The sequence below is a fragment of the Vespula vulgaris genome, chromosome 1, assembly GCF_905475345.1.
Source record: "Vespula vulgaris chromosome 1, iyVesVulg1.1, whole genome shotgun sequence".
NCBI lineage: Eukaryota > Metazoa > Arthropoda > Insecta > Hymenoptera > Vespidae > Vespula > Vespula vulgaris.
In genome coordinates, this window is record NC_066586.1 from 16,843,312 (window position 1) to 16,869,385 (window position 26,074).

The following is a 26,074-nucleotide window of genomic DNA, read 5'->3' on the forward strand; positions in this document are numbered from 1 at the left end:
GAATATACTTCTTTATTCGTATTGTAACAATTCAAAATAAACTATCGACATTTATATTATCATTGAATATATTATTATTAAAAAAAAAGATTGACGACCTTTCTTATCTCTACACATGTATCCATGAAAAAAAAAAAAAAGATAAAATTGTACAGTTCGCAAAAACAAAAATTGTTCAAAAAAACAAATAGGGAAAAAAGAATGAAATTAAAAAGAAACAAAAAGATTGAAAATGAACAAACGACCAACTAAGCAACCAAGCAAGCAAGCAAGCAAGCAACCAACTAACCAACCAACCAACCAACCAACCAACCAACCAACCAACCAGCCAACCAGCCAACCAACCTGTTCTGCTGTTCGTCGACGGTAACAGACTCGAGGGTGGTTTGTAGACGTTGACCGAGGCAACGGGGTTGCTCGCCCCGTTGCGGTGCTCACCGGCCGTTCGTTCGGCCCTCGATGCGCTCCAGAGCGAGTAGACCCTCTCCAACACCCTTTGAACCAAAGGTAATACCGAGAACGAGCGCTACTGCGCCATGCTTTACGCCTCTGCCCTCGTCGTCCTTTGGTTTACGCATACCACGGATTCTGTAACACACAAAAGGGGATTACCGTTCAATGACGTCGAAATTACGATAGCGATCATAATTTATTAATTTTTTTTTCTTTTTTCTTTTTTCTTTTTTCGTGTCAATTTTTATTCGAGGAAAAAGTATCTTGCGCGTATGATGCATGAGATTTTTTTAAAAATTAAAAACATATATATATATATATAAATTTAAAGGTATAACTATGTTAAGTAAATATTTCATTAATTAAGTTCAGAATTATGTTCATTAGAGAGAATTTCGATGCTCTTTGATCGATAACCTGACGATAATTATCAATATTTTATATACTTTCTTAAACAAATTCTATAGTTCTTTATCCGAAAATAGTAAATTACACACACACACACACACATATGTAGAGAGTAAAAGAGGTTAACAAATCAATTCCGTTTTTAAATTGAATGAAAATCTCCAATCTTTTCTCTGTCGTACGTAAGTAGATACAGGCGAACTTTCACTATTTACGAATGGTTCTATAAACAATCTGACCTAATCAATACACCGACATATAACCTACATAATATTTACACACAGATGTGTAAATCGATAAACTCCTATCACTTATATATACATTTATCTATCCAAATGTAAATTTTGTTAACAAAATAAAAACAAATTTTGTTGATGAAATAATAAAATGATTATCGAAAAATCAAACCTATTACGCGTATATATATATATATATATATATATATATATATATATATATATATATATATAATTCATTTATATTACAAATACATTTAAGGAACTTTAATTTCATATATGTGTTTCAAACACATACATACATACATATATATATATTATTATTATATATTATATACAATAAACATACACATATATACATAATATACATATTATATATAATATATAAAACATGGAATATATACAATATATAATCTATAGAAAATATCTTAAAGTAATAAAGACGCAAATGGCAGATACATAAGTCTATGGGAATTCGCATGCGCGGTATAAGTAACGCATAGAAGGTAAGTACGGCCCTATTACCTATACCTTTCTCCCCTTCTCTTCGTGTCGCCGCCTCTGTTAATATTCATTCCGTTAATAACCCCAGGATTTCCTACTACTACTACTACGACGACGACGACGACGACGAATTTTCCGCAGACGCGTTTCCCTCGAAGGTCGTAATAGCTGTCAGGTGTTGGCACGTAATTACCGCGATTCTGTAAACGCCACCCTCTCTTCGTTCTCCCCCTCTCTCATCCTCTCCCTCTCTCTCTCCCTCTCCCCCACCTTTTCTCCCTCTTTTTCACACATCTCTCAAGGGACTTCTTTTCTTTTTTTTTTTTTTCTTTTTTCTTTTCATGTTACGTAGCACGTCTCGTGACGAAGGGAAAGGACGATGATCGTGCACGTATGCGTTCAAAAAAAAAAAACAAAGAGAGAGAGAGAGAGAAAATAATGTAAAAAGTGAGTGAGTGAGAGAGAGAGAGAGAGAGAGAGAGAGAGAGAGAGAGAGAGAGAGAGAGAGAGAGAGAGAGAGAGAGAGAGAAAGAGAGAGAGATTGTAAAATCTTTTATCGTTATTACGAGCTTACGTGTCGTCCGGTTGTCAAGCTCGAACGACGTAAGATTTGAAAATGTTGCTGCCAACATTTTCTTCTTTCCCCTTAACTCCCACGTATTAAGAGTACGTTATAGAGTTTTATTAAAAAATTATAATAAAAAGCTGAAGTTCCTTTAAAGAGATCGTGTCCCTTCTTTTTCTTTCATTCCTTTCTTTTCTTTTCTTTTCTTTTCTTTTCTTTTCTTTTCTTTTCTTTTCTCTTCTCTTCTTTTTATATTTTTTGCGCTTTCGTTATTCCACCCCTTGGTAACTATGCTTTTACGACAAAGATAAACGTGAAAGTAGGTAGATACGACACTTTAAGGATTCCCTTATTCTCCTTCGTATGGTTTTTAACGAGCGAGGATAACAATAAGGATGACGATGACGATGATAATAATAATAATAATAATAATAATAATAATAATAATAATAATAATAATAATAGTAATAGTAATAGTAATAATAATAATAATATTAAACGACAGGTATTATGGAGATGATTTATGCAGAGTGGGCTAAAAGTTTCTAGATAGATGAAAAGTTCCTAGGTGATATTAAAAAAGGAAAAAAAAAAGAAGAAAAACAATTACTCCATTTCGGAGATTATTCAGACCCGTAGTAAAACTCGTGATATCACAAGCTAGGCTCTAGTAACGTTTTTACAGTCTGACAAAAGAATTTAGCGTGAAAAGTCACGAAAAGGGGTTAATTGATTTTTTTTTTCTGTAACATCACTTAAGAACTTTTGACTTACTCCTATAAAGAGAGAGAAAGAGAGAGAAAGAGAGGAAGAGAGAGAGAGAGAGAGAGAGAGAGAGAGAGAGAGAGAACTTCGACAAAAAGTCGAAACACGAGACGAAACATTTTCATCTTTTTTCTTTGTTTTTTTTTTTGTTTTTGTTTTATTTTTTGTTTTTTTTTTCTTTACTTTTCGTTTCGTTACTTCGCCATAGTCTTTTCTTTCCCGCTGTCTCTATTATTAGATTTATCGAAAAAACTCGTGAAATATATTGACGAAAGGAAGAAAAAGATAAATAATGGTTAATGATCGGAACTCACGAGTGAGTGAGAGAGAGAGAGAGAGAGAGAGACAAAGAGAGAGAGAGTTAAAAAATGAGTCGGTCGAATCCACTGAAATTAACGTGTAAACTCACGCAATGCCGTGACGCGTTACTCTTTCTTGTTCTTTCTTTCTTTCCTTTTTTCTTTGATCACGCGATCTCTCTCTCTCTCTCTCTTTCTCTCTGTGTATAGTACCAACCACCAATTATTCCAAACTCGCCTACTCAACCCCATTCCACTATTCCTTTTCTTCTTTATCTAACAAAAGGGAAAATGGATTCGGTAGTTAACCTGTTAATCCGACAAAATTTGTGATCATCGGTTAAACGTGAACGTACTTAAGCAAATAAGTAATTACTAGCCCTGCAATTTATTTTGATCATTTTAGATCGCGAGATACTCGTTTAATTTCCACGATTAACAAGTTGGACGATGAAAATTTATCGACAGGATACGTCATAACGCGTACGATCAAAATTTCGAATTTAATTAGCGATAATTAACGATGACTTTTGACAACCATGAAATCTTCGTAAAACGATCCTCGAGAGAAGAACATTAATAAATATTATCTTTCTCCCGTTTCATTTGCAATAAAAAAAAAATAAATACATTAATTAATAAATAAAAACAAAAGGAGAAGGAAACATCTTTCATGTAAATTACGAATTTCCATGATAATTACTATGTATTTTTTATGATCTTAGAATCCTCGTAACACAACTTCGAGAGAGGAACGTAAATATTAAAATGATAAGATAATAAGAAAGAATTTTCTTCGTTGCGTTTAATTTACATTCCGGAGAAGAAGAAAAAAAAAGGAAAAGAAAATAAATAAAGAAAGAAAGACTGAAAGAAAGAAAGAAAACACATTTCATTTAAATTTCGAATTTTCCATTATGAATCTTGAAGATATTTGACGATCTTAGAATTTCACGTACTTACGGGTTCGAAAGAAGAAAGTAAAAAATAAGGAAAGAAGAAAAAAAAATGAGAAATGGGAATAAAAAAAGAAAAAAAAAAGAAAAAGAAGAGAACAAATTTTTAGCCGAAAGCAAAATAAAAAGAAGAGCAAGAAAAGAGCGTAGTTAATAAAAAAGGAAAATCAGAAAATCAAAATTCGATGTTCGAATCTTGGAGAGATTGTAAAATTTGTCGTTAGCATGAATAGAGAGTACTAACCTACGGGCTAGCTAACTTAAGTAGCTAACTAACTGACTAACTATAGTCATACACAGTTATCGTTACTATCGTTATCACGTTTCACTGACATTTTTCCGATTCTGCTTTTCCCTTATTTTAGTCGAGTTTTGAAGCGTGCGTGGTTCTTAGAGCTGTTAGATCGTACTTTCTCGTTCACTTTTTCACGAAGAGAAGAATGAAGGAAGAAAGAAAGAATGAAAGAAAGAAAGAAAGAAAAAGAAAGAAAGAAAGAAAGAGGAGAACGGCAACGGTTAGAACCAGGTTCGGTAAGGGGCTTCCCTTTTTACACTTTTTACTCTTAACTCCCACTTTCATTCGGCTAAGAACGTCGCTAAACGACGTAACTTTTATCGGCGGCCATCTCGACTTTGCAAACTGAGCTGTTACAAGGGACGAGAAGAAAGAAAAAGAAAAAGAAAAAGAAGAAGAAAAAGAAGAGGAAAGTGGGAGGAGTAGGAGAAGAAGGAGAGAGAGAGAGAGAGAGAGAGAGAAGGAGGAGGAGGAGGAGAAAAAGAGAACGACAACGACAATGACGACGAAGACGATAGCTTCGACCTAACGGAGAAAAGGTTGGAGAGGTTCGAAGTCGTTTAAAGTTCTACGAGCCTTTGACGCCGGCATCTCTTCCTTCAAATTGCTTCGAGCGTAGTTGAGACGAATACGAGAGAGAGAGAGAGAGAAAGAGAGATAGATAGATAGATACATATATAGATAGAGATAGAGATAGAAAGAGAGACACATAGAATGAGTATGTCTCTCTTTCTCTCTCTTTCTTTATGTGTGTGTGTTTGTGTGTTTGAGAAGAAAGAGGGAGAGAGAATAAACGTCGATGCTGAACGAGAAGGAAGGTGCTGTGTGCTTACAGCAAACTTTAATGAGAGAGAGAGAGAGAGAGAGAGAGGCTATTCGTAAATCGATAACTCGCCAAGTGAAATGTACGCACGACCGAGCCGAAAACCAATCTACGGGAATTAACTTTAATTCGATATCAATAATTTGCTTCTCTCGGGAGGCGTGGCAGTTCGTTATTATCCCCACCCTTAAATTCTCTTCTCGACCGTGGAAATGTTTAAATGGAATCTTCATTGAAACTTCATTTTTCTTTCTTTCTTTCTTTCTTTCTTTCTTTCTTTCTTTCTTTCTTTCTTTCTTCGTTTCTCGTCTTTTCTTTTTTCTTTTTTTTTCTTTTTTTTTCTTTTTTTTTTTATTCCGACATTCTGAATTTCGTTCTGATGAATTAAAACGACAAGACGAATGAAAAAGAAAAAAGAAAATAAAAAAGAAAAATGTAAGAAAGAAAGAAAGATCTTTGATCAATAAGACCAATATCACCGCCATTGAACTTATCCTATCGTATATATATATACACACACATACACACATACAAACACATTTTTTTATTTATTGTTTTACTTCTTTCACTTTTGTATCTTTCTTTTTCTTTTTTTTTTATTTTACAACATGCAACTTCTTTTTCAGACGAAATGTGAATTTTAGAATGATAGAGAAAATCTCTAGAGATTAAACGGAAAATCGAATTGGTTTGATTACGACGAAAACGGAAGAAAGAAACCTCGAGAAGGAAAACATGATGATGTACGTGATATATGTGTTATATATAGGTATATAAAGGATGTGTATATGTGTGCATACATGTTTGTTATCACACAAAAATATTCTCGAACATTTTCAACGTAAGAGCGATGCTATTATGCAACCAACATTGATCCCAAGAAGATCGATCAGCTTCAATGACGTTCTTCAACGATCCCGGAAGATATATATATATATATATATATATATATATATATATATATATTACGAAAATAACTGAGAGATGTTTTTCCTTCAAAATCGAACACAATTAAATCGATTTTTCTCGACATTCATATTGAAAATATAATTGAATTACAATGAAAACAAAAAATTTGTAAAACACGAAAAGGAAGCTTTGAAGATTAATTATGCGATTTTGAAGAAGCATACGTAAAGCAATATTATTTATTCCTGATTGAGTTATACCTATATAGTTTTCAAAGTTATACCTATAGACAATTATAGACAAGTAAACATATCGTTTTTGGAGTAATATTTTCAAAAGAACGAACTACTTTCGTTTCAAACATTTTTATTCGATTTGTAAATTTCATGATATTTTTCATTGTTTAGATAAAAAGATTTAGAATAGATTAAAAGTATAAGATATAAGAAGATGGGATAAAACAAGATGGAATGGAATCAGATAGAAACATAATATAATCGAAGAGGAACAAATAGGATCGAATAGGATCGAATAGGATCTAACAGAATAAAATAAAATCGAATAGGAACAAAAAGGATCGAATAAAATCTATCTAGGATCAAATAGAACAGAATAAAATCAAATAGAATCGAATAGGATCGAATAGAAGGAAATGGAAAGGGATAAAATCGAATAGGATCGAATATGGTCGACTGGGACCGAATAGGATCGAATAGGACCGAATAAAATAAAAAATTATCGAATAGGACCGGATGGATCGAACAGGATCGAAACGAATCAAATATGATCGAAAAAGATCGATTCGGATCGATCGGATCAAATAAGATCCGAAATCGATAACTTATTCGATCCTTTTCGATCCTCGTGGATCCTATTCAATCCCTTTTCGAATCCTATTCAATCCTTCTCGATCCTCTTTGATCCAATTCGATCCTATCCGATCCTATCCGATCCTATTTGGCCCTTATTCGATCCTATTCGATTTTGTTCGATCTTATTCGGTCGTTTCCGATCCTATTTCATTAAAAATTATTAAATCTTATTCGGTCCTATTTGATCCTACTTGATTATATCTTATCTTATCATATCTTAAACAATGTAAAATATCGTAATATGAGACTGAATGAAAGACTGAATGATAAAAGAGTGTTTCGAACAAGAGTTGTTCGGTTTTTTTTTCTTATTTTTTTTTTAGATAAAATATGATATTTATGTAAAGATTATTAACTTCCATTTAAAAATATAAACGATCGCTTAAAAAAAAAAAATATATATATATATACATCGAATCGTGAATGAACGATGCTGTCATATATTTGCTTTTCAAAATCATTCCATCTTTATTTAATACACACAAAATTTAATTTTGAGATAATTATAATAAAATGAAATAAAAAAAAAAATAATTCAATTTGAGTTTAGACGAATCTCTTCTCTATGAATCATATTCAACAACCTCCAACGGTTAAGTACCGTACATAAAAAAAATAAAATGAAATGAAATAAAATAAAATAAAATAAAATAAAAAGAAATTAAAACAAAAAAATTAAAACAAGAGGAAAGAAATAAAAATTTAAGAGAAAATAAAAAGGAAAAAAAAAAGAAGAAGAATACTGAAGGATAAAAAAAAATGCGAATAATGCTCGTTCGGTAATCTATAGAAAGATGATAGAAAGACACGTGAGAACACATATAAACATACACGCTATAGATTTTCTCGCGGGGATCTCGATAGCTTTGAACGGTACACTGACGCCATTGTAACGCAACCATGGCGGACGGATACGCCATTGTCCGTGACGAATTTCTCTTGATACAGTAGTGAATGTCCGATGCCGCCCACTTTCTTCATTAATCTTTGTCAGATGGTCAGAAAATAAGGATACCAAAGGTCGCTTCTCGTCATCCATATCGCTTCAACGATCGCAAATCTCCCAAGTTTCCACGCATATAAAATAAAAAAAAAAAGAAAAAATGAAAATAAAGAAAATGGAAAAGAAAAAGAAGAAAAAGGAGAAAAAAGAAAGACAAGAATATATATTCTGTCTCTCTGTCTCTTTCTCTTTCTCTTTTTCTCAAACTTCCGTTTGTTATACGAGTATATCCGGCAGATAACGCTCGTCTGACACGTCATCTTTCCATTTCCCTTGAACTCGCCTTGAAAATTCGATTTTTATGACACTGGATATATGTGTACTTATGTAAAGCTTGGAGCTTATTATAAAAAGTCCTTTCGAGGATGAAGCGAAAGAAAATAATATCGTAGAGATATCCTATGGTAACGGGTAGTTATCCTATAGATGGACCCGAATGTTTCCTAGATGAATTTAAAAATCAATTATCCTTTCTACTTGGATCTTTTACGGTAATTTTCCTTTTTCTTCTTTTTCTCTTTCTTTCTTTTTTTTTTGTTTGTTTTTAGACTCCTTCGAAAAACAAAATTATAAATCGTTCGTTAGAAACTTTTGGACCGTTCTGTGGACTCTAAAAGTTTTTTTTCATTCTCGATTCTATACTGAATCATGTCTTCTATTCTTTTCTTTTTTTTTTTTTTTTTTTTTTTTTTCCCCAATACCATCACCATTCGTATTTCGAATTCTTGCGAAACTCAGTGATGGTTATTCACCGATGGAATTCGAAAAATATTTCAATGCTAGAAATTTTGTTTCTTTTTTCTTTTTCTTTTTTTTTTCAAGTCGATTTTCGACGGACGAAATGTTATCACGAACAACTTTGGAACACATTTTCAGGAAATACATTCGAAGTCGACGTCGATCTTGGATATTTCCATCGACAAACGACGTTCTGTTGACACTCGGTATCATGCACTCTGGGGATTCTATTTTCGGTATTTACAAATATACATACTTGTTGCATTTATCTATGGAAATAAAAAAATATATATATATACATACACACACACGTGTTTTGAACTTATATATCTGAATGCGAGACTCGCTTGTAAAATGTTCGTTTCCATAGGCGATTGATTTATTTTTTTTCTTTTCTTTTTTTCTTTTTTTGATTACACGTCACATGATCGAACATGTTCTACATTCGTAAAATATATCGTCAACACGTGCGACCTACTTGAAAACTACTTTCATTTTCTCCAGAGATGGTCTCGATTTTAAAAGAGAAAAAAAGCAAAGAAAAGGAAAAAGAAGAAAGAAAGAAAGAAAGAAAGAAAGAAAGAAAGAAAATGAAAAAAGAGCAAGTAATTTTCTTTGTAGCTTTCGAAGAAAATCGGATAAAATGGAACGAAGTCGACTCTTTTTTCCGTAGCTTGACAACGATAACGAAGAACACGTTAATCCGAATTGAAAGGAACTTCATAACTGCTTTATTTTATTTTTATTTATTTTCTCTCTCTTTTTTATTTCGACGAAGACGAATTTTCCGAACGAGCTGATTTTCTCATTATTCGTTCGAATTTCTATCTTCTTTATTCGATATTATTGGATCAATCAACGATTAATGTCGACATTTTTTAATACCCGATGAGCCATGAATTTCTATACGAACCAAAAGTTCCTAGATTATTTTAAAAATCAATTACTCCTTTTTGGGATTATTATTTCTTTTTTTTTTTTTCAGAACGTAAAATTACGGGTCTAGGAATTCTTTTATAATCTGAGAAAAAGAACAAAAAAAAAGAATAATTAGCTTAAAAAATCTCAAAAAAAAGAGAAAGAGAGAGAAAGAGAGAGAGAGATAGAAATAAAAAGATCGACTTTTAAAATGAGTTAGAGAGTTTGGCCGAACCTATATCCAAAATTTCGAATATTAATTAATGGCTGATTCGATAATAACTGAATCTCGTGAAAACTTATCAGAATTATAAAAAAAAAAGAGAAAGAGAGAGAGAGAGAAAGAGAGACAAACATAGTACTAGTAGACCTAACGATTCCACGTTTCGTTTTGAAATACCAAGGAGAAGTAATAAAACGAAACGACGGTGATACGAATCGTGCGAAAATAAGAGAAACGTGGAAAGATCGTGTCCTTTCGTAAGATTGCCACTACGACTCGTCCCTCTTTCTCTCTCTCTCTCTCTCTTTCTCTCTCTTTCTCTCTTTTTCTCTCTCTTTCTCTCTCTCTCTTTCTCTCTTTCATTCGAGCATTTTAGAGCCCGTCCATGAAGCTCGAACTGCTAAGGTTATTCAAATTCTTCAAGAAAAATGAAATCTCCCTTGAGCATCGTTATAGTCATTTTCACTAACCTAACTCAGAGATAGCGTAAAGGAAAAACGAGAGAGAAAGAAAAAGAGAGAGGAAGAGAGAGAGAGAGAGAGAGAGAGAGAGAGAGAGAGAGAGAGAGAGAGAGAGAGAAAAGGAAAAAGAAAAAGGAACGAAAGGATACGAGTACGATAATCGTTGCGTGTGAAATTCAGGAGTATAAAAGAATTCCGAACTCTAAACTTTTGGTTAGCAGCTTTTCTTTCCATCTACAGGAAGTAAAAAAAAAGAAGAAGAAAAAATAAAAAAAGGAGAGAGAGAGAGAGAAGCTGGAAGGAAAACACATTGGAAGTAAACGATCCCTTTAAAATATATCCCCAAGGGACTTTCACCTCAATTGTGTAGTGATACTTACTATCGATCCGCCCTTTGTCTCTCTCTCTCTCTCTCTCTCCCTCTCTCTTGGTCTCTTTCTATCTATCTTTCTCTCTTTTCGATTCGATTAAAGCCGTCGTATATCTTCTTTCCGTTTCGTTTTCTACGAAGGAAAGAGCAGCTGGAACGAATCCTATGTAGAGAGATAACGACGAACGATACGAAGGAAACTAGTAAAGCTACGTGAGCGTGTATATGTAAGATATATATATATATACACGTATGTCGTGTTTACTCATGTATTATATGTATATGTGAATATCAATGTGTATGTGTGTATGCGGGCGTGCATTTTCTGTAATGTTGAAGTGATAGTTCTACATCACGAAGAGAAAGTATATTTACCGTTAGGGTAAGGTTTAGATAGTGTCTATGGATGGAAATGACAAAATGGTTTGATCTCGTTCAAAAAGAGGAGGACTATGCGATACTAAAAAAAAAAAGTAGTGAAAAGAGATAGAGGGGGAAAAAAAAAACAAAGTGCGAGATATTTGGACAAGATGTATATACGTGTGTATCGAAGCGTGTATCGATTTCAGAGAAGGACGAAGAGAAAGAGGAGGTGGAGAAAGTGGAGGTGATGACGATAGTAGTAGTGAGGAAACCCGCATCCTCTTCTCTCTGTGTGACACAATACTAAATTCATATTCTCGTAGATCGAGCTTACATTTCCGCAACGACATGACCTTTTATCAATGGTTCTCTATCCTACGTGTCGATATTGTATTCAAATGATATAAAAGAGAAAGATAGATATATAGATAGATGGATAAATAAAGAGAGAGAGAGAGAGAGAGAGAGAGAGAGAAATTTTATCGTATTTTTGTATTCTCTTGAAAAAAGAAAAAAAAACACACACACAAATACAATGAAGTTTAAACGGAACAATGTACGAAGGTAATTCGTTGTTCGAGAATCGATAACGAAGTCAACTAAAGGACAATGAAAACGATAATAATAGTAGGTAGATTACACGCGCTAATACACAACGTATTGTTCGGCATAGTTCGTCAACGTGTTCATTAATTACCTAAATGCACTACATCATGACGTGCTTGCTGTACTTTGGGTTCATATATTCCCTTCATAATTTATTGATTTATACGGACGATATATAATAGCGTTAATAATTAATATCTCTAATTGATGCACATTGGCTAATGGAAAGATTTGATATGTCGGGCAGATGGAGAAAGAAAGTTAAAAAAAAAAAAAAAGAAAGAAAGAAAGAAAAGAAGAAGAAGAAGAAAAAGGATATTAATTAAACTCAACTTTCTCTCTCTCTCTCTCTCTCTCTCTCTCTCTCTCTCTCTCTCTCTCTCTCTCTTTCTTTCCTTATTAGAATTTTTTTTTATCAAAGAAAAGTTTCATACAATATTTCCTTAAAGATAGCTTGGTATGCCGGTTTTGCTACGAATAAGGAATGAAACGATAAAGGAAGAACGAAATGAATGCTCATAAAAAATACAAAATGCAAAAGACAAAAAGAAAACAAAAAAAAAAAGAAAAGAAAAGAAAAATGAAGAAAAAAAAACCAACAACAAAAAGGAAAACTCGTAAGGAAAGGAAGGCGCATAAATTAAGCGCGAACACTGGATCAGAGACCGAAATAAAGACCGTCTGTTTGTCGAGCACTCAGGATATCCGCATGAAAAGTTCTCCGGTAACGGTTGGAGTGGCCATTTTACCGACCGAAAAATATAGTACCAGACTTACGGCCGCAAATTTTCGAGAGAATTTATGCTCTCTCTCTCTCTCTCTCTCTCTCTCTCTCTCTCTCTCTCTCTCTCTCTCTCTCCCTCTTTCTTTCTCTCTCTCTCTTTCTCTTTCCCCTACCTCTCTCTCCCTCTCATTTTCCCTCTACCCGAGAAACTACGATTAATTTCGTTCTCTTACAAAACCACCAGGAGAATTTCAACCTGAAAACTGACTACGAATTGATCCGAACGATGTTCAAGTACACTTGAATTGCGTTAATAGAAGAAAGAGAAAAAAGGAAAAAAAAAGGAGAAGAACGGGAGAGAAAAGAAAAGAAAAGAAAAATAAGAAAATCAGAGAAGAAAAACGTTCTTATCGATTCAGCACAATGTTAATTAATAGATAAATCAATAAATGAACAAATAAATAAATAAATAAATAAATAAATAAATGAATGAATAAATGGATAAATGTATAAATAAATAAAAATACAAAAAAAAAAGAGAGATTTTCGTTGTTGGAATATAGAAATATCGACGTACGTGCATAGGTACATTGATAGACATAAAAGCTGGATCATTTTTCACGAGGTCAAAATTTCGGAATAACGGTGGCAACGCGATCGACTTTAGGTCGATTTTGCACCTTTGAATGAGGCTATTCAAAGGTGGTATTCATCGCTGGCCCCATACCATGGCGCATAGTTTCATTGAAATGACGCGAGACTCGCATTCACGCAAACCACAACGGCTCTAGTCCGCGTTTTCAGCCATCCTGGTCCTTGCGCACATACACACACACACACACACACACACACACACATTCTCTCTCTCTCTCTCTCTCTCTTTCTCTCTGTCTCTCTCGATCCCTTTCTGGTAGGGCACCCTCTGCTTTATCCGGAAATCGTAGCTGCAAAATCCCGATAGGACATTAGGATATTGCGAAGCTAGTTGCGTTGTGTCGGCCATTCATTCGCAGCCTCTGCCACGATTCGTGGCAAACAAATCTCTCTCTCTCTCTCTCTCTCTCTCTCTCTCTCTCTCTCTCTCTCTCTCTCTCTCTCTCTCTCTCTCTCACACATACTCTTTAACTATTTCTCATAAACACGAGAGAATCCGTATGTATAATTCCTACGCCGAAGCTCTTTCCAATTCTTCCTAAACGAAAAAAAAAAGTGAAACAGGTTATTCCTATAGACCTTCAAAGTAGTCTTTGAAGTGTAAAGAATAAACGTGTACGTAGAAAAAGGTCCTTTACATTCGCTCGATCTATCGTTCGAACAAATAGATAGTACATACATATGTACCATCTAGAGTTCCTTCGCTTCGGTCAAAACGATTTCTAAAATACCGACGAAGCAAGTTAGTACAGTGCGCGTCAATAACGGTGTCTGCGCCTTGCGTTTCATCGTTTATATGACGACAATTAAAACGATCGATTTTATTCACATAATTAAAAAAGAAAAAAGAAAAGAAATGTAATAATGTAACGATGTAATAAAAAATGTATTTAAGAGAGAGTAGTAATCTTGAAAATAAAGGAAATCGATTAGCGTTAGTTAACGTTGCTTAATCTATGAGTCATTATCGACGCGGACTGTACTCACTGATCTATGCATCTATCAAATTAAAGGGAAGAACGTACGCGATATAATTTACAATAGTACGTAGAGTTGGGCCCTCTTCATGTTGTTAAATTATTGAACGACGCAAAGCAATTATTTCCGCTAGCGAGAATCCTTTGCCAGTGATGACGAGATGCCGATGATTAACGAAGTTCGTCTAGTTTCGGTATGTCAAGTTATCAATTAACTAGCGATAATGAAGCGTTCAACAATGGACGTATGCGAGGTGGAATGCAATCGGATTATGATAGAGGTGACCATGATTACATAAGGCTAACGAGATATTCGGTTATAGTCAGGCTAGAGAAACGAAATTTCTGAAAATACATATATATATATATATATATATATATATATATATATATATACACATATTATCTCGATCATGAATCAATAATATAACGATGATGATCGATCGATTCTAATTTTTACGATAAAACTCATAAAATATATGATTGATTCAACGTGATAAAAGCTTTCAAAGCAATTCAATTATAGAACGAGTAAATTATGTATATATATCGCATAGGTAGATATTTAATATAAGTTTAGCTTTTTTTATTTCACGTTTATCAATACTTCTCACGTGATTTAACAAACATTTTGTACGATAATCGATTATTTTTCACAACGAAACGTAACGAATGAAAACTAATAAACACATTACGAAAAGAACTTATTCCGCGACATGTAAAACATAAAGAGTATGCGTTACCAAGAGAGAAATAAATTCATTGGTTTTCGATTTATCGCGAATAGAAATCAATCTGCTACGAGAGACACGGTAATATTTGAAATTTTAAAATATAAATCTGCGTATGCGATTGCCTCGCAATATCGTCCGATAAAATGCATACGTTTTACGAACTTTCTACGAATGTTAACTTTGCAAATAAATTAATGTAGAATAATACGAGCGACAGAACGAAAAAGATACAAAGAGAGAAGGAGAGAGACGAAAATACCAAAAAAGAAAAAAAAAAATAATAATAATAATAATAATACAACGGTATTCAATTTCTTTAGCAATAATTAAAGAAATATAAAATTATTTTTATTCCATATAAAAAATAAAGAAAGGAGGGAGACAAAGACAAATAAAAAAGAAAAAAAAAAGAACAGAAATCTAACGAAACAACGAAACGATTTGTTATTTAAAAGAAAAGAAAATTGTTCCGAAGATGTCTATACGTATTTACAGTCAAGAATACACACACACTCCGTGAAGTGACTCGCGCACAAAGATAAAAAGATGACACGCATGCTGAACGGCTGCTGCTTTTGAGTAAACATTTAAACGCAAGTCCTACGAGGAGTCTCGTAGGACAGGAGGATTATTAATCTCTTGGCAAACATTACTAACGAAGGGCGACCTCGACTATGTACGTACGTAAGCACAAGGACTGTGCAAAGTCGGGATTGCCTCGAGCAAGCAATCAATCTCTTCTTCGTGTCACCATTCTCTCCCTTCACGTATACTTTACTTCAGTCAAGAAACTCTCCATTTTTTAACTCCTCTTTCTCTCTCTGTCTCTCTCTCTCTGTCTCTCTCTATCTATGTGTTTCTCTCTCTTTCTCTTATTTGTTTATAAAAATACAACCAGTCCTTTTTCATTCAGAGAATCTCAAAGTAATTTTGCTTATATTGTTGCTAAAAATAAAAAAAAACAGTTTCTAAAAGAAAAAGAAAGCATCGAAGATCAGAGATGAAAGAAAAAGCAAGAGTCAAGAATAAGTTCCAACCGTGTAAAAATGTTTATACATATTTCATAAACGTAAGGTTTATCGTAAACGTAGCGATACGATTGTGTATAAAAATTACAGTTTCTGTTTCTTTTCTTTTTTTCTTTCTTTCTTTCTTTCTTTCTTTCTTTCTTTCTTTTTTGTAGAACCTACGATTAATCCAATACAACAGGAAAAAATAAAAGATCAGATAACACGAGATAAAACGTGTACAGTACATTTTCTTTTCTATCTCAATTAATGAATTATTAAGCTTTACGGTAATTGAAATGAAAATTTCTATAATTTTCAGTCTAATATCAAAAAAAAAAAAAAATATACGAAAATTCCTTTAATCGCGTGTACTTTCTTTTGATTGGTGTCTAACGTAAAGAAGAAAAGAAAAGAAAAGAAAAGAAAAGAAAGAAAAAAAAAAGAATACCTACACCAAAGTGAAATTTTTGCCGCAATAACGTTCTAATGAAACTCCCTTATCTCTCTTGTGTGCTTGGCAAATTCCAAGAGGTAGGGTACGAGGGAGAAAAGAAAGATGAATGAAAATACAAAACGAAGAAACGAAAAGGAAGAAAAAGAGAAAAGGCACACGCGATTAATAACTAAAAGTTCTTCGTTCCTCTTTCATTATCTCCGAATGACGATTATCTTTGCACTATGAAATAAATTCTATGTACGTTAATACATAGATCATAATTAATGTCGGTGAGGTTAGTGTTGATTATTCGGGAATTTTTATTCAAGGCCATCTGGTCTATACGCTCTTTCTCTCTTTCTCTCTCTCTCTCTCTCTCTTTCTTTCTCTCCTTTTTTGGAATTCCGTCAAGAGCTTTTCCTTTCGAGCTCTAGACGCAATTCATACGAGAAAAGAGAGAGAGAGAGGGAGAGAAAAAGCTATATAAAAAAAAGCGTGTATAACTCGATGGCGTGGCCAGCTGGCAAGGCTCGCAAAACGAATTATAAGAGAAGCCAGGGTAGTTACGTGGAAAGACTAAGAAATATGAAAAGGGATGTGCGTGTTTGTGTTAGCGCATGCGCGCCTACAAATAGTCTACATAAGGTTAGCAGACGAGCATTCCATTTACTGCAATCGCATTTTTGCCGTCGCAAGAGGGTGCAAACGGGTCGGCTGAAAGGAGCAAGAAAAAGGATGGAAAAGTGGTTCCCATTTCTTAATTAAATTCGCAAGTAATAGCCTCCTCGTCATTTCTTTCTTTCTTTCTACCTTTCTTTCTTTCTTTCTTTCTTTCTTTCTTTCTTTCTTTCTTTCTTTCTTTCTTCTTTTCTTTTCTTTTCTTTTCTTTCCCTCTTTTCCAAGCTTCTATTTCTTCTTTCGCTATTATATTTTTTGTCTTTTTTTTTTCGTGGAACAATATTCGTAAGAATCCACGGGTTACCCATCGACTAGACCGTATCGCATTTTCTCTATTCTATGTCGCATTAATTCTCTCTCTCTCTCTCTTTCTCGTTAATTAAAAGTAGAAAAGAAATACGTATTGCGTTTAGAACTTACTATTGATAACTTGATTAAAGATGAAAATTCAAAAAGAGGAGGACGAGGAGGAGGAAAAAAAGAACAAATGAAAGAAAGAAAAAGAGAAAAAGAAAAGAAAGAAGGGGAATCGAAATCCACCTTGTGATATACTTCTCCAAAAATCTTTCTTTTTTTCTCTCGTTTTTTTCTCTCTCTCTCTTTCTTTCTTTCTTTCTTTCTTTCTTTCTTTTTCTGTATTGGAATGTTTATAAGTGATTTAAAAGTTGGCTTACTCGATGTGAACACCCGCACCAGTCGAAAGTTCCAAGTTTATGGCGAAACTCGAATCGAAATCTACGGATTAAAAGTTCTCAGTTCTCTACCAGAGTTAGAAAATCTACGAGGAACTCGATCTAGCAATAGCCTCGCGATCGAGTAGGGTTAAAGCAAGAGAGATTCTACTGTTATTGTGAAAATACGTGATGGCCTCTCTCTCTCTCTCTCTCTCTCTCTCTCTCTCTCTCTTGCGTTTTCCTCGCTTTTAGAGATGGGATTTTATCGTATGGATTATAAAAGATGAAGGTTGGGTGGGAACGAGGGAGAAAACGGAACTTCTCATAATTTCTAATAAAATGGTACAACGTATCATGATTTTACGAGTTATTCGACCTCAACCAAACCCATTTTCTTATCCTTTATTTTCTTTTTTTTTTTTTCCTTTTCGATAACACTTTCATTGTAATAAAGATAAATTCAGACACACGCCAACAACCTTCTTTCTTTCTCATGCTTTATTATTCTTTATTTTCTTTTTCTTTTTTTTTTTTTTTTATACTTATACTTATCATCGCGTGTTAACAATTAACCTTACGAAAACTAGGTAGACCTCGATGATCTCCATCTTGAATTTATCAATGACAGATCAATGTCAGATTAAAAAAAGCTCTAAGCTTAGGGTCTCATTAAAAGCACGAGAGAAGCGAATCGTTTCATAACTTTCTGTTGGCTGTTATTGATTTTTAAGTTAGTCTCTCGCGCGTTTACGTCCATTAATATCCTTATCGTGATTATTAAGCTTGTCATTACATCTCAGATACGTGTATATATATGTGTGTGTGTGTGTGTAGATAAAAATATATATGTAGATATAAATACGCGTGTATATATATATATATATATATATATATATATATATATATATATATAGAGAGAGAGAGAGAGAGAGAGAGAGAGAGAGAGAGAGATAAGTATAATAAATAAATATGTATAAACATGTATACAGACATACATTTCTATATATAAAGAAGTACATAAAAGGTTTAAAATGTACTTCTTATTCCCATTCAATACGAGAAGATATTTCAAATGGAAAATATTTCTGAAATCTGACTCGACCAAGATTGAAAAGGAAAGTATATTGTAATATATAAGTATGTATGTGTGTATATATATATATATTATTGTGAAATACGTTTGCACGATGGACAACTTTAGTTCGCATTCGAGTTAATATCGGAGGCAAATATTTTGTGTGAAATTACACCGATGGAAATCACGAAATATTAAAAACGAGACATCTCGTGGAAAAAAAAGGAAAAAAGAAAGAAAAAAAAAAAAGAAAAAATTATTTTTCCAGGGATTAATTTCTCGAACGTAAAAAGTTAGAGAAAGAACGTTATCAATTGTGTATACACATAACGTTAAAAATAATGCATAGATGAAATCAACTCCATTTCATTTCCTTTTAAATGTGATCGTATCTCTTTTCGCATTTTCACGATATTACTATTACTATTATTATTGTTCACCTTCTATATTATTCTAGATGATAATAATAACATTACTACTACTGATAATAATAACAATAGTAATGACAGATAATAATAAAGTTATGTTATTATATATAACATATATACACGATGTAATTACTATTATATAAAAAATATTTTAATTTAAATATATATATATATATTATCGTATATATATTTTATAATTATTAAATTGTTCGATTTAACGATATTTCAAAATTCAGAAATTAAAGAAAAGAAAAAATACAAAGCAAGAAAGAAAGAAAGAAAATAATAATAAATAATGTAAATGCGGATATAATTCAAGAATAGACATGGCTTAATTAGATTACGAGATATGTCAAACTACGAGAAGCATCTCATTGGTTGCCATCAATTAACCTTCCGATTAGTTGTCAGATAGAGAATAGTTCCGAGATATACAAGAAACTAAATCGGAGTCGATTGAACGACGAATTATCCATGAAGCTTTACATTCAATATGCTGAGCTCTCTCTCTCTCTCTCTCTCTCTCTCTCTCTCTCTCTGTCTCTCTTTCTCTCTCTCTCTCTCACTTTGGCCAACTCGGTTTTCTAATTCGACAGCTGAAAAGGATTCTCTTAGACGGACAGCAGCATCCGGATTATAAAATTGAGTTGGGAGAGAAGGAATTCTCAATGGCATTCTTAAAAATGACACCTCAAAAGGAATTCTGCATATTACATCTGATGTGCGTTCGATCGATTCACGAATTGATATCTTGTCAAATTAAAATCAATTCTTTTCAATTCCCGACAGTTACAGATTTTTATATTAAATATCTATCTACATGTGTCTTTCTATATTTGTTTGTGCGCATATGTACACACACACACACACACACAAATGTGGTTTAATTCTCGTTTACTAGAGGATGCATAAACGTGAGGAAATAAAAAACAAGTGGAAGAAACAAAGATGAACGAGAAGAGAAAAAGAAAGAGAGAGAGGGAGAGGTTTGGATCATAAAGTAGATAAAGTCGAAATAGGTCAGCCAATCGAGCTCAGGGATTTCCCTGGCAGTAAACGCTATTCGGAGAGGGTCAGACAAACATCGAGGGAACCGTAATTAGGTCCGCGAGTAGACGCAGATTAGTGGCTGGTCGTTGAAAATTTTTTCTTTTTTTTTTCCTTTTTCTTTTTTTTTCTTTTTATTTTTCTTCTTTCTCCCCTCTTATTTCTTCACTTTTTGAAAAGGATTCTAACATGATCTCAAACAAAAAAAAAGAAAAGAAATAAAAAAAGTAATAATTCGAATACATCTTGTCATGATCTAAAATAAAAAAAAAAAAGAATAATCTGAGTACGCGTGAAAGGGGAAGATAGAGATAAAAAGAGAATTTGTCAGTAAAGTTTTCCTAGAAAAATCTAGTATAAAGTAAATCTTTTCCTTCCTCGTGAATTTGACAAATTGAAAAATTGAATCTTCCGATAAAAATAAGAAACTTTCTCGATCGACATTCGCGATACAAAGAGGCTCTCGTCGATTATCCGATAATAAACATTCTCATCTCGCTCGTAATCTCTTTCGTATATACACATATATATATACACACACATACATATATGTGTGTATATATAGATATGTATATATATATATATATATATATATATATATATATATATATACACTTGAACTTTTATCAATATTGAACTAACCTCCGAAGAAAAAGGTAAAAGGGTTTCGATAATATCTTTCGATATGATCCGCGAAAAGAAAATAAGAAGAAGGAGAAAACTCTAACAATGAGAGAAAATTATCGATTTATGTGAAATATTTATTTCTTTTAAATCTTAAGAATTCCCTGATATATATATATATATATATATATATATATTTCATTGGAAAAATAATTTTATTTTAAAAAATAATTTATATCCTAATCATGCATTCTCTCTTTTTGATCCAATCAAGTACAATTTTGAATATTATATATATATATATATATATATATATATATATATATATTGAATATATACAATACTTCTTTTATTTTTAGATCGAATGAATTTTTTTTTAATAAATACTATCTCAACATCTTTTTGAAATTTTTGACGTATACAAAGCTTCAAATATTTATAATATAAAATTTGTTAAAATCTGACAAAAATCCAAAAGTTACTCTACACCATCCTAAAGATACGACTTATTATATTATTATCATATTATCACTAATTCGTAATAAAATATTGCGAGAATATTCCGAAAATATCTTATGAATTCTTAATCACCTTCCTTGTTTTCAACGTAAGCTAACCGACGGCTATCGTTTGGTGACTCATTACAAATTTAACGCTTATCGTAATTAATTTAATTTATCGAGATATATACTTAATTAAAAGAATGTGAATTAAATGAATTCACTTCATTCACTTAAGTGAAATGGCTTTGCCATTCCTTATGTTATATTAAATTATTTCGTTGTTAATAAGATAAAAAGGATAACAAAAAGGAACAAGAAAGAAAAAAAAAACAGATTAATTTTTTTTATCTTGAATAATAATGAAGATATATCGAATAATAACGAGCGTTTGAACTACTCTGCTAAATCTTTCTTTATTTCTTCTTTCTTGTTCTTGGAAACAGAAAACGACTTCCTCTTTCTTCTCTCTTTCTCTCTTTCACCCTCTTTCTTTTCTCTCTCTTTATCTTTCTATCTCTATCTTTCTCTACATTACTAATAATATGGATAGGGTAAAGTCGTGAAAGTACGAATAACCAAATGAAAAAGAACCGAAAAGAATAGTGTGGTGGAGTAGAATGTTGGAACTACGCCAGTTTTCCATACTCGATGATTCCCCATTAAACTTGCAATGTACTCGATACGTACTGCGCAATGCGAAGTTCCAAAAGAAGCCATGATAAAGTAGCAAAGAGAAAAAGATAGATAAAATGAGTATGCGCGCGCAGGAAAGAGAAAGAAAGAGAAAGAGAGAGAGAGAGAGAGAGAGAGAGAAGTGAGAAAGAATAGAGAACAAATTAAAGAAAAATATTTTCAATGTCATGTTGTGTCCTTCGTAATCGTAATAAAGTCGCATAAACATTGACGATATTTTTTCAAGGAATTAAGAACGAATCTAATTATTTTTCGTGTCTAAATAACAAAAAATGATATAACAAGATATATATATATATATATATATATGTGTATGTATGTATGTATATATAAAACTGATAGTACTATATAATATATATTATATTCTGTATTAAAATGTATCTATATTAAAATTTATAAGTCATACTTAATAAAAATAAATTTGTACGATAGAAGCTAACAATTGATTTTATAGATATGGAATATATATTAAACGGTATTAAAAATATATCTACGTGAGATCACATCAGAAATTACAATGTTGTCTCTAAATGAAACGTAATATAACAGTTATATCAAAAAGGTTTTAATTAAGACGACAAAAACAAAGGTTAAACCCAACAATAATAGAACGTAGTTCGCACTCGAAAAGCTCTTTCGTAAATCCTGTAATACTTGCGGGCCGTTTCGAAAAGCCACAAATCTCGCTATTTCACAATCGGCCATTAATGAATTGCACATTGAATTGGTACTTCGAAGATTATTCACGAAATTCTATAAATTTGTAAATTAATTATGAAATTATTTCATATAAAAAAAAGAGAGAAAGGAAGACGCTAGAAAAGTAAAATAAAGAAACAATCATTTCTTTGTTCGTTTACACACACACACACATACACACGTATACATAAGTAAAATTAATATTTCTAAAAAACGACAAAGAAGAAAGATCAAATCGTTTCTACTTGTATACACGTATATACGCATACGTAAAAATGACGATATCTAACATTGAACTTAACCTCAAATCTTAAGATTAATAATAACAGTTCGATACGCGTATAGAATAAAATATGAAAACTTGGAAAATCTTAATAGTCTATAGAAAAGTACGAGAAATTCATCGGACGATAATCTTCGATCAAAATTTTATCGTGTAATATTATCGAAGATAATTAAATATCTATAAGTGCACGAACGTGAATGGTTCGTTCGTATCCGAATGAATAACGAGTTCTAATTAATGGCCTTTTATTTTCCTGACTGGGATAGGAATCCTTATGTAATATCAAAGAATAATAGAAAATAGGACACGCACGTACATAAAAGTAATGGGCAAAGAGAGAGAGAGAGAGAGAGAGAGAGAGAGAGAGAGAGAGAGAGAGAGAGAGAGAGAGAGAGAGAGATAGTCATTGAAACGAAATTTTCATCGTAGATTAAAAAATAATCGATTCCTCTTTACCCGTTCGATTGAGAGAAATGAAAAAGAGAATAATAATCGACTAATAACGATTTAATTCAAATAATCAACATTAATACAGAAATAATAAGACGCTTCCGAAGGTCGATTCGAAATGCCCGCGCTTTTTCTTTCGTCGAGCGAGTAACGGAAGAAAAATCAAAAGATGAGAATCAAAAGAATCAAAAAGATGAAAAAAAAAACTAAACAAAAATATAAAGACAAAGAAAAGAAGAAAAAGGAAAAGCAATATGGTTACTTACGTCTAACGAACAAAAAGCGAAGTAGTCGTTGTCGTTATCGTCGTCGTAGTCGTCGTCGTCGTTGCGTCGTCGTAGTCGTCGTAGTCGTCGTATTCGTCGTAGTCGTCGTATTCGTCGTAGTCGTCGTAGTCGTCGTAGCGTCGTAATCGTAGTCGTCGTCGTCGTAGTCGTCGTAGTCGTCGTAGTCGTCGTCGTAGTCGTCGTCGTAGTCGTCGTCGTCGTGCGTTGCCACGCGTAATCCCTTGTGTCTTTGTAACGTCGAACGGCGATAGAAATAATAACCATGGAATAATATGAACACACTGGTAATCGTCGGCACACTTGAGAACGCGGCACAATAATAATGAAAATAACGAAGTCGAGTTCGTACGAGTTCACTGTTCGCGCGATCCACGACGACGCGATCGCGACACGACGGTGAACGATGATAACAATGACGAAGCACACTTTTCGTTCCTTTCGATGATATATACGTATATATTTCGAGTCTTCTTTTTCTTTTTTCTTTCTTCTTTTCTCTCTTTCTTTGTTTTCTTAAAATAAAAAAATAAAAAAAAAAGAAGAAGAAAGGAAAGGAATCGACGCGAATACGTGATCCTCCGTTTCACGACGTTTCTCGTTGAGGTCACATCATAAACTGCGAGATTGAAAACTTTTGGCTCGTCATTGCTCGACGAGGAAGGGAAAGAATGAACGAACAAACGAACGAGTGAATGAGAGTGTGAGAGAGAGAGAGAGAGAGAGAGAGAGAGAGAGAGAGAGAGAAAGAGAGCGAAAGACAGAGAGAGAGAGAGAGACAGAGAGAGAGAGCTCGCGTCGTCGAAACAACACAAACGAATTAATAATAACGAACGATCGAAATTGTAGAAATAATAAAGTATAGAAAACAATATCTATATATATATATATATCACTTGTCGCGCACTTCCATCCTTCAAGGACGATCAACTCACCCCTCTTCTCCACTTACTTTTCTTCCTCTTTCGGCCGAGCCGATTTCACCCGCGTAACGTCATACTCTCTCTTGATCGTTGTCCTAACGAACCTCCTCCCCGCTCTCTCGTTCTTCTCGCGTTCGGCAGCTTTGCAATCGAGCGAACGTACTCCTCTCGTCGTGCTCGTCTCTCTTCGTTTTCTTCTTCCCCCTCCTCGTCGTCGTCGTCTTCACGATCATCGAAAGACAAAGACATCCACTCTCGCCTTCACTTTATGTCTTTTCTTTCTCTCTCCCTCCCTCCTTCTTTCTTTCTCACTCTCTCTCTCTTTCTTTCTTTCTTTCTTTCTCTTTCTCAGGATACGTGTACTCTGTGTCCACCTGTCTGAACACGCAGCACGATCGGGAAACGAAAACTCGCGAATACGAACGATCGCAAGTTTACCCAATGACAAATGCGCGCGTACTTTCTCCGTCTCTTTTTCTCCTTCACTATATATATTAATATCCTTCCTTCTTTAATTCGCTCTTAGTTCTCTCTCTCTCTCTCTCTCTCTCTCTCTCTCTCTCTCTCTCTCTCTCTCTCGTTCTTTCTCTCTTTCCTTTTCCCTTTCCTTCTTCCTTTTTTTCTGTTTTTACATTTGCTTCGTTACGTTCGACGAATCGTAAGAAATACGATCGAGAAAACACGACGAGCCGATATATCGTCAGCCCTTTTATCTAGCGCACAATATAACCACTAGAGACAAACGATATCCACGAATCCAGCACCACCTTCGAACTCCGTCCGTTCGAACTCACGACACGACACCTGCATCCACGATTTCCATCGTTACGACACCGTACCTGTTCGAGCCCTTTAACGAGCACACCATTCTTATTTACCGATCTTCATTGTTCGCCAATGAGGAAGGACATAAGTCCCTTTCGAATGATGTATCCATGCACGCATCGAATAACCTCGCGCACCCAAAATGGTGGACGACACTCCCGTGTTCCGCGTTCGCGCTTTAACTCGGTCGCCGCGACCTCCCTCCCTCTCTCTCTCTCTTTCTCTCTCTTTCTCCCTTTACTCGTATGCTGTGTCGTTATATCTATCTCTCTTTCTTTCCTTTTTCTCTGCAACTACCTTCTCGTCCCGTTGCTCAACTCAACGACAGATTAGAATGATCTTTCATCTCGGAAAACGGGCGTTGCTCGGATCCAAGAAAAATAGTTCGCGAGCTTCGAGGTCATAACAAGACACAGCACAGCACCACTATCACCATTCTCTCGCACCCTCGATTTTCTTCCGCGTTGAAAGTGGACCACCCGTTCTCTCTCTCTTTCTCTCTCTCTCCCCTTTTCTCTTTCTTCTTATTCTACTTCTTTCTCCTCCTTTTTTACCTCTTCCTCTTCCTCCTCCTCCTCCTCCA

General features: G+C 33.7%; 1 protein-coding gene across 8 annotated transcripts in view; it reads right to left on the reverse strand.

The window, feature by feature from the left end:
* LOC127063204 (uncharacterized) overlaps positions 1 to 26,043 on the reverse strand; it is a 217,465-nt gene extending 191,422 nt beyond the window's left edge. For 3 of the 8 annotated variants that reach the window (XM_050992680.1, XM_050992671.1, XM_050992634.1), the window contains exons 1-2: positions 24,696 to 26,036; positions 346 to 588 (exon numbers count right to left, since the gene is read on the reverse strand). The gene's annotated coding sequence lies outside the window, so the exon portion shown is untranslated. Of the gene's footprint in view, positions 1 to 345; positions 589 to 23,725 lie in introns of all 8 variants that reach the window. The other 5 variants (XM_050992687.1, XM_050992651.1, XM_050992643.1 and 2 more) reach the window with 5 other exon arrangements.
* Between the last annotated feature and the right edge of the window lie 31 nt (positions 26,044 to 26,074).